Source organism: Protobothrops mucrosquamatus, unplaced genomic scaffold, assembly GCF_001527695.2.
Source record: "Protobothrops mucrosquamatus isolate PMUCROS unplaced genomic scaffold, P.Mucros_1.0 scaffold140, whole genome shotgun sequence".
Lineage (NCBI taxonomy): Eukaryota > Metazoa > Chordata > Lepidosauria > Squamata > Viperidae > Protobothrops > Protobothrops mucrosquamatus.
In genome coordinates, this window is record NW_015386506.1 from 792,526 (window position 1) to 801,682 (window position 9,157).

Genomic DNA, 9,157 nt, shown 5'->3' on the forward strand with positions numbered 1-9,157 from the left:
TATTTCAGTGAGTCAGCTTTCTAATGCCATGGACACTACATATTGTCTGGAATACTCTTTGTTCACCAATTTGACCATTAAAAAAGTCACAAGATAAATCAGAGTTTTTTAAAACAACTTATCTGCGTGAGCAATGCTAAAGACCTCTGCTAATCAGCAGAGAGAAGGATCCTCTTTCTGTTCCATTTCTCCAAATCTGTAAAATGAGGAGCAAGATAGAATTAATTGGTTTGAGTTTACTAAGCAGTTGTGACTAAAACCAACCTCCTTTCTCTCTCCCCACTTCCCACAGAAACAACTTTCCATACAACCGACTATCAACATTATGCAATACCTTTGTCTGTCATAGGAATACTGGCATTTCTGCTACTAATTGTGATCTGGCTTTGGATTCGATGCTGTCCTTCTAGATTAGGTAACATCAGGAAAATATATCCTATTTCACTGTGACATTCTGGCTTGCAAAATAGGAGTATTCACATGCTAAAGCTTAATATGACAGCTAAGGTGGCTAGAGTGTAAGTTAATCCTTTTGGGATCCAGCTTCAGCTATGGAGATCAAAAAGTCAAGATGGCAGCTGTCAACATATGTTCAAAGCCCTGCTCCTTTTATGTGCCCTGTGCAACCACCATTGACTGTTTGTCCCTTTCTGGGTATTTCCCTGCTGTTATCTTTTGATTGATTGAAAGAATTATTAAGATCAGCCCTCCAGGTATCTTCAGAATGATATGCGAATAAAGCAAATTCAGAAAGGTCATAAAATCACAATAGACGTAAAATAAAAAGACCTGAGCAAAGACTGCCATTTTTTGCAAGACAACGAGCTTCCAGTTGGGGAGAAAAAACACCCAGCCCATCTTCTAGCTTCTTAGGGTGGAAGGTCAGGCAACAGAGCTTCTGAGGGTTGATGTCCTATTCATTGGCAAGGAACATTGCTTTTCCATACTCTTTCATAGACAAAAGTGCCCTTGGAAGCTTGGAAATTCTTTGACAAAACCTAGTATGTTGATTAAGACCAATGATATATAATCTTCGTAGGAGATTCAGAAAAACACATCTTTAAAAAGGGCAGAGACCAAGATATTTTGAGAGAGAGACACACACACAGAGAGAGAAACAGAGAGAGACAGAGACAGAGAATGAACAGCAGCAAGGGAGATAATACCAATTCTTTCATGGTATCATTCCTCTGGCTCTGCTTGCAGTTCAATCTCAAGACTTAAATATGATTCTGTTTATTGATTTTATTTGATTTATATATACCAAATATCTCTGGGCATAAGCACAAGATAGAGTCTTCAAGAGCCCAGGGCATCAAGAGAAAAGTCCAGCTAAATGTTAAAACAAAAGAGAAAAAAAGCAAAGAAAATTACATTTTTTTAAAAAAAAAGTTTTCTTTTTTCCCATAAGGTTTCCAGCCCAAGGACTCAGTGCCACCAGCTTTAGAGACATTACAAGTATGTCTGTTTGTTACTTTTCCCTTTTTGGACAATATTTCAAGTTTTGCTATTGTTTTTCCTAATGGTTATTGGTAGCCCTATGTTGTTGTTAATTGTGAAGTCGTGTCTGACCCATCGCGACCCCATGGACAACGTTCCTCCAGGTCTTCCTGTCCTCTACCATCTTCTGGAGTCCATTTAAGTTCACGCCTACTGCTTCAGTGACTCCATCCAGCCACCTCATTCTCTGTTGTCCCCTTCTTCTATTGCCCTCAATCTTTCCCAGCATTAGGCTCTTCTCCAGTGAATCCTTCCTTCTCATTAGGTGGCCAAAGTATTTGAGTTTCAACTTCAGGATCTGGCCTTCTAAAGAGCAGTCGGGGTTGATCTCTTCTAGGACTGACCGGGTTGAACGCCTTGCAGTCCAAGGGACTCGCAGGAGTCTTCTCCAGCATCATAGTTCAAAGGTCTCAATTCTTTGTCACTCAGCCTTTCTTATGGTCCAACTTTCACATCCATACATTGCAACTGGGAAAACCATGGCCTTGACTATACGCACTTTTGTTGGCAGGGTGATGTCTCTGCTTTTTAGTATGCTGGTAGCCCTATAGATCTAGTCATACGACTGTTGTCTTTTAATGTGTGGCATATTCAGAAAAGGAGTGTCTTAATTGGGAGGGTCAAGAATATTTAAGAACTATCTAATAAATTAATAAATAAGTCAATAAACCTGCAGACTGGATTCCTTATTTTTGGCTGTGAGAGAGAAGGAAAAATGCAATCTTCTTGTAAAATGACACCCCTAATTCATGGCTTATACTCCTCCAGGTGTCTTATATACATATAATAGTATGGTTAATACACCTGCATGCTTAGAAATAAGCCCACCTGAGTATAGTTTGGCTACATCAATAGTTTTCTTGTTATGACTCTGAATTATTACTATTATTTCATTTCATTTTTTAATAATCAATTATTACAGGAGGACATTTGCTACTCTGATCTGGTGTTTCATTCAAATAATGAGGATAGGGAGAAGACAAGACAAACATCTTAATAAACAGATGTGAAGATCTGAGCAACCAGTGAAAACTGATAAGCAGAAACCTGGATGAAAAATATAACTCATCTTTAGAAGCTGGGATTAGAAACTCAGATCTGGGATTTTGATAGAATGTGACTCTAAGATTTGATTTTTCCCTTTTACGATGTAAATAATTATCTATTTTACACAACTGTCAATAAGGGAATGAGTATTAATATATATTTGTAATAAAGGAATCCTTCCAATGAACCACTGGTTTTCTCACCATTTTTGGCTAGTGGGGAAGAGTTTTGTAAACTATCTGATTACAAGGTCTTAAGAAATTGAAATCTTGGACTCTTTTGTGATTTTGAAGTAACGTAATAAAGGTACAATATTAATATGTATTTTTTAATTCAATAGCTACATCATTTTGCTTTTTAAAGAAAAGAACAGTTCACATGCATTGACTTTGCTGTGAACTGAGTCCCATTATTCCTAGGTAGAAGAATTCCTTATCTATTTTATCTGTACTTGTAAAACTTTCGACACCTGGAATACTGCAACCAATTTTGGTCACCATATTACCATATTACAAAAAAGATGTTGAGAGTTTGGAAAAAATTCAGAGAAGAGTAATTAATATGATTAAAGGCCTGAAGACTAAAACATACAAAGAACAGCTACAGGACTAGTCTAGACTTGGCTAGTCTAAAGAAAAGAAGAAATAGGGGAGACATGATAGCAGTATTCCAATATTTGGGGGCTGCCACAAAGAAGAGGGGGAGTCACATTATTCTCCAAAACACCAGAGGGCAGGACAAGAAACAATGGTTGGAAACTGATCAAAGAGAGAAGCAACCTGGAATTAAGGAGAAACTTCCTGACAGAGAGGACAATTAACCAGTGGAATAGCTTGCCTTCAGAAATCATGGGCTCCATCACTGGAGACGTTTAAGAAGAGACTAGACAGTAACTTGTCTGAGATGGTATAGGACAGTTCTCCTGCTTGAGCAGGGGGCGGTACTAGAAGACCTCCAAGTCTCTATTCTATTCTATTCTATTCTATTCTATTCTATTCTATTCTATTCTATTCTATTCTATTCTATTCATTTTGAACCAGATTAGGAAACCATTGCACAACAGTGTGACATATTATACTAGTCCTGGTCAAATCACATTATTATGTGGTCCCACTCCAGAGTAATTGAGGAAAGTTATTGATTTGATTTGATTTTAATTTTATTATTTATTTGACTTGTATGTTGCCCATCTCTCTTTGAGGCAACTCCAATATATTAAGTTATGTTTCTCCCAATTCTCTTGCACTACTTTATCCATTCAGATGTTGAGGCTGGACTAACCTTCCCATACCCATTCTAAAAAAAAATATCAATTCTTTTTTGGGAATTCCATGTTCCTAGGAAATGCTTAAATGTTTCAAGGAGGAATTGCTAAATGCTTTTTGCATGTAGGTTGAAAATTCCATTATATTCAGTCTGGAGTCTGTTGCATAGTTGCTCCTGGCTGCCCCAGGCAATGCAGAATAAAGTGCAGCAGCGCTACAGGTACTCACAGCATACATCAAGGAAACTACAATTTGACCTTTTCTGTATCAACTCACTATCATTTAAGATGGCAAATATTAACTTTGCCAAAGAGTAGCAACACACGGAGGTGTCACTGTACTTGAGACCTAAGTGTTTATGTCAGTTTCATTATATCTGTGACTCCCTTTCACACAGGATAGAACAACCACAGAGAAGAAGAAAAAAATCCCATCTGGTTAAACTATTGATATTTTTGTGAGGAAAAAGTGATCTTGCATCAAATCGAGCCAATTTGGTCTAGTGGTTAATGTCCCAGGCTAGAGTACAGAAGACTGTGAGTTCTAGTCTGGCCTTGGGCATGAAAGTGGGCTGAGTGACCTTGGGCCAGTCACTTTCTCTCAGCCCAGCTCACCTTACAAGGTTGCTGTTGTGGGGAAAATGGGGAGGAGGAAGGAGTATTAGGTATGTTCGCCACCTTTATTATAATAAAGTATAAAAATAATAAAGGCAGGCTAATCTGAACAGTAAAAAGTAAATTACAAAGAAAGAGAGATTTGCTTATTGATCTTCTGCTTTCCAAATCTGCTCCCTTGTACCCATCTTGCAAAAGAAGGGATAGCAAAAGAAGCCTATCCAGTTTCTGTCTGGAAGGGTTCCTTCACCTTGAATAGCAGTGGATGTTTCTGTCCTCCCTGTACTTAATTTCCATTTCCTGCAAGATTTTTACATCTTCTAATTCTTTCCATGTCTCCAGGCTTTCACATGGAAAAATGAGCAACCCCAACAACAGCATGAGACAGTTGGTCAGCCTGGTTGGGAACAAAAAAGGAAATGCTCTCTGCAAATCTGAAGTAACCAGAGCATTATCAGATGGCAAACTGCCTTGCCCAGACCTTCCCTTTTTCACTCTGGATTAAATGGTGTGAACATAAGCCACATTACACAAAGAGTGTCTCAGTTACAACTTGGAGATATTGACTGATGAGGTAACAGGAGCCAATAAACCATAGATATTTCTACACATTCAAACTCTGACCTGCTTTAAGGCACATGGTTGCAACTACAGCCTCCCATTCCAGGGTCAGTTTCAGAAAGAACTCAAGGAAGGGAAAGGGGGAGAGAGGATAATGAAGGATCTGATGGCCTTAAAGGAACACTTCATGTATAGACCCCATGACTCTGAGATCACCATCTATCCTTCCACTGAACCTAGAGGTGCAGGGCCTTCTCCATTATAGCACTCCTTATAAAATTGTCTAAAAAAATTGAGCAAGTCACCTTGTTTGTGATTTTTACAGATATTCTCAATACATTTTTACTTATTTATTTTTGTCTAGAGAAGCGTTCGAATGCCGCAATGATGTTGGACTGGATTATTATTTGTTTTCTTTAATGCTTTGTTAATCAGAAAATGCATTATCTTGGTACTGTATTAAGAGCCTGGACAATTACATTTAAGGCTGAGAAGAGCTCTGATATTTAACAATAGCAATTAACTAGACTGGACTTTCCATGCAGCCAAACCTGGGGGATTGAGTAACGTGGTAGAAATAGAGTGACTTATTTCTTCTCATCTTATTTTGTTTCTTCTCATTTTATTTTATTTAGAAAGACAACAGGAAGTGAAACTAATAGCTTGCACTTCAAAAGCCAGTTTTAAGTAATTGCTGTCCATTTCTGAAAGCTAAGACCACAGATACGTAAAAAGGCAGAAGCCACAATTGGAAACAATATGAACAAAATAGTTCTGACAAAAACATTCTTTCTCTTCTTTGGTGGTGTTTTTTTTTTTTGCTTTTGTTGGATCTCCAAGTCCATTTTCTTAATTGTCCTCAGCCCAAGTTGTTCTTAGGAAACTGTTCTCTGCACCTGTCTATGCTCCACATCAGCTGTGTAACGTTCACTGATCTTTAGGTCTAGAATTTAGAACTCTTATACAATGGTTTCCCTTTCCTTTCTATTGTTCTCTGTCCTTCTTCATTTGTAAGCTGGAACTCAACAAACCTTGTTTCAATTAACTGTGATCTTCCTTCTCAGAGTTATGCTCCATCTTTTGCACTCACCACAGGAGTCTGAAACCAAATGTATGAAGCAGCAGCAGTAGCAGCAGCCAGGGCGTCATCTGGCAAACATTTGCAAGAATAGGATCCGATTGTTAAAAACCTTCAATGTGTTGTGGTTTTATTATGTTTTATAACTTACAGTAGGTCTGTGCTCCAGGCGTTTGAAATTTGCAGCTGCTCTTTAATGCTATATTCAGTTCTGAATGAAAAGGGTAAATAATGTTATTTCTATTAACCCTGACATTTTAAATCATAGTTCATACTGATATACTGTGTTTCCCTGAAAATAAGACCCGGCAACATCTGAGAATGGCTGAGCTGCTGGGCAGTTATGATGGTGTCCAACCTTTGTTGGCTGCAATTGTAGCCCCACACAGGATTCAGGAAGTGAGGACTTAGTAAGCTTTCTGGTGTGAAAGACCTGAAATCTTATGTATACTTCTTGTATACAAAAATACCAGACAGAACGTACCCACAACACTCATTTACAACAGTCACTGAGAACAATCAATAAAATCATTTCACATTTTTTTAAAAAGCAATAGACGTATGAGTTAAGTAACCATTCCATTGTTCATAACCCATGGTTTAAAATACAGACTTCGTGTGATGATGGGAAAAAATTAGTTTTCTATGGGTAGTTTTATTTGGATTTAACCTCAAGTCTAGCCATGTGTCATACCAGATTCTTTGACTCAGGTTACCCATAAAGATCCCGAAGAAGCAAACAGGGACTTAGAGGGGGGATTTTCCTTTCCAAGCTCTACTGAACACAGGCTGACCACTTCTGAAAGCAGGTTAGATCACAGATATGTTCCAAATAGTTTCAGTCAACCTCTGGCTGAGTCAATTGTCTCTACTTTGGGGTTTGTGGGTTGTTGCTGTTTTTTCTTTTGTTGTTACACCCTTGCAGATATGTTCTGCCAGTGCAAATGATCTCAGACCGTGAATTTATGCAAAAGTTTATCTGGCATTCTGAACTTTAACAAGCGCAAAACCTAAGAGTCCTTCTTCCTCTCTTCATGAGTAGTACCATCCTCTGGTGTTGCTGCTCAGACTTTGAAGGATGGAGTGTTGTCGAGGGCAATAAATACCAGGGCTACATTATGCTCATGATGGTAGTCAAGCAGCTTAGAACAGCCTGTGATGACTACCCTGGGCACTTCCCCTGATACCTCTCCTGATGTCAGATCGAAGGAGGATGAACCAATTCCAGGCACATCTGGAGGGGAGTTGGTGGGTGGCTCTGAGCAGCCATTTGAGAGAGATTTGGCTGAAGCACAGCTGGAGCAGGACAGCCCTGAGGCTTCAGGTAGGGAAAGCATGCAGCTGCAGCTGGTCAGTGATGAGGAAGAGGAACTGCCTTCTGCACCTGATCCAAGAACACATAGGACAGAGAAAAGGCAGGAGCAGAGAAGGTCAGCTGGATTACTCATGAGGTGGCAGCCTTGTCCTTCTTGATGGGCTGTACCAGAAGCTGGATATTTAACACAGCAGACCGATGGAGACAATGCTGAAACAATGTGTTCATTTCGTTGCTGTGTGTTTCCTGGTCGTTGTGATTCCTGCCTTGCTTTGGATTGAACTTGGATCGTGCTTTATAAACTCTGGACATTTCTTGACTCATAAACCCTCTTGTATTGTGGATTTAAGTTTGCCTAGTGGATTTATCATAATTGGGAAACTTTCAAGTGCCTTATGGACTCATTGGCCGTTGCTCTGTGGACTAGCATTGATCTGCTTTTGCCTGGACAATTGGGACAGTTCTGGGTTTTGGGTGATGGGAATTGCTGGGGAATATTAATAAATCCACTAAACCACTGATATGTGTGTGTGTGTGTGTGTGTGTGTATGTGTATGAGTGAGTGAGACAGCACAGTCTGGGCATGGACCTGATGTCCTACTATGCTAACTGGATGAGAAGAAAGAACATTTGAAGGCCATCAGATGTCAGTCCCACTGGGTAGTCCAAACCAGGAAATTAATTTCACAGGAAGCTAAAACTGCTTTCATTGTGATTGGCTATAATGTAATCTTGCAACTTGATTGTGCTTCACCTCTTCTCTTTCTTAAAGCTTAGTGAATTAGGGAGGCAACTTCCTGTGTCACTTCTTCACTTAAAAATGTTTCAGCCCCTTTTTTGCATAGATAACAGTTCCTGCATAACTCTATCAAGATCATCTTCTTTATACTATACACCAAATTGGGACAATCAGTTTTAATACAAATTTGTTCCAAGTGGATAACAGATGAAAAATTCTTCTGTCTTTCTCCTGCAGGAGGCACTGCACTTCAGGGAGAAATAAGGGAACTAAACAGGATGTATACACATGCACAGAAACACAAACACAGATCCATAAAAGAGACAGGGCACTGTAGATGTTTGAGTGCTTCATGAACCAGGAGAATGTTTTTCTTCTTCTCCCAAAACAAGCCTGTATGAATGATATACACAATATCTCTCCTCTGGTCACTAGGCATGAATATATATATTGCATGTATGAAGAGTGTGCATCAATGAAGAGTGTGCATCACTGTGAAAGTCATTGGAGGAGCAAATGAATGCATGGGAGTTCAAACATGGAAAGAGAAATGCAGCAGCTGAACTTTAATAGATGAATGTACAAATCAACATGCATACATGAATTCCATGTTCAATTATATTTCTGTATATTCCTGTTTACACTGTCAGAACTCAGTTCCTAGGTCAGTCACTGCCTGTTGTTCTTGTGTGGACATGCCAGGAAGCCACTGTGGCATAGTTAACAGTGCTTTACTGGATGAAGCACCTATGAATGCTTGCTAGTAATAGGCACTTTAGTTGGACAGTCAGCTCTGGAAATGATGGCCTGCATTACAGTATATAACACTGTATGAGGTTTTTTTTAATGAAAACAGTTTGTATGCTATAACATTGGTGCTAGTCTTCCATTTTTCTTTCTTTCTTTCTTTCTTTCTTTCCTTTTCTTTTTCTTTTCTTTTCTTTTCTTTTCTTTTCCTCTTTCCCGGAGTTTCAGCAGGAAGTGGAGAGGCAAGGCAGAGAACCAGCTGAAGCAGATGGTTCCCTGTTGTGTTTAGGA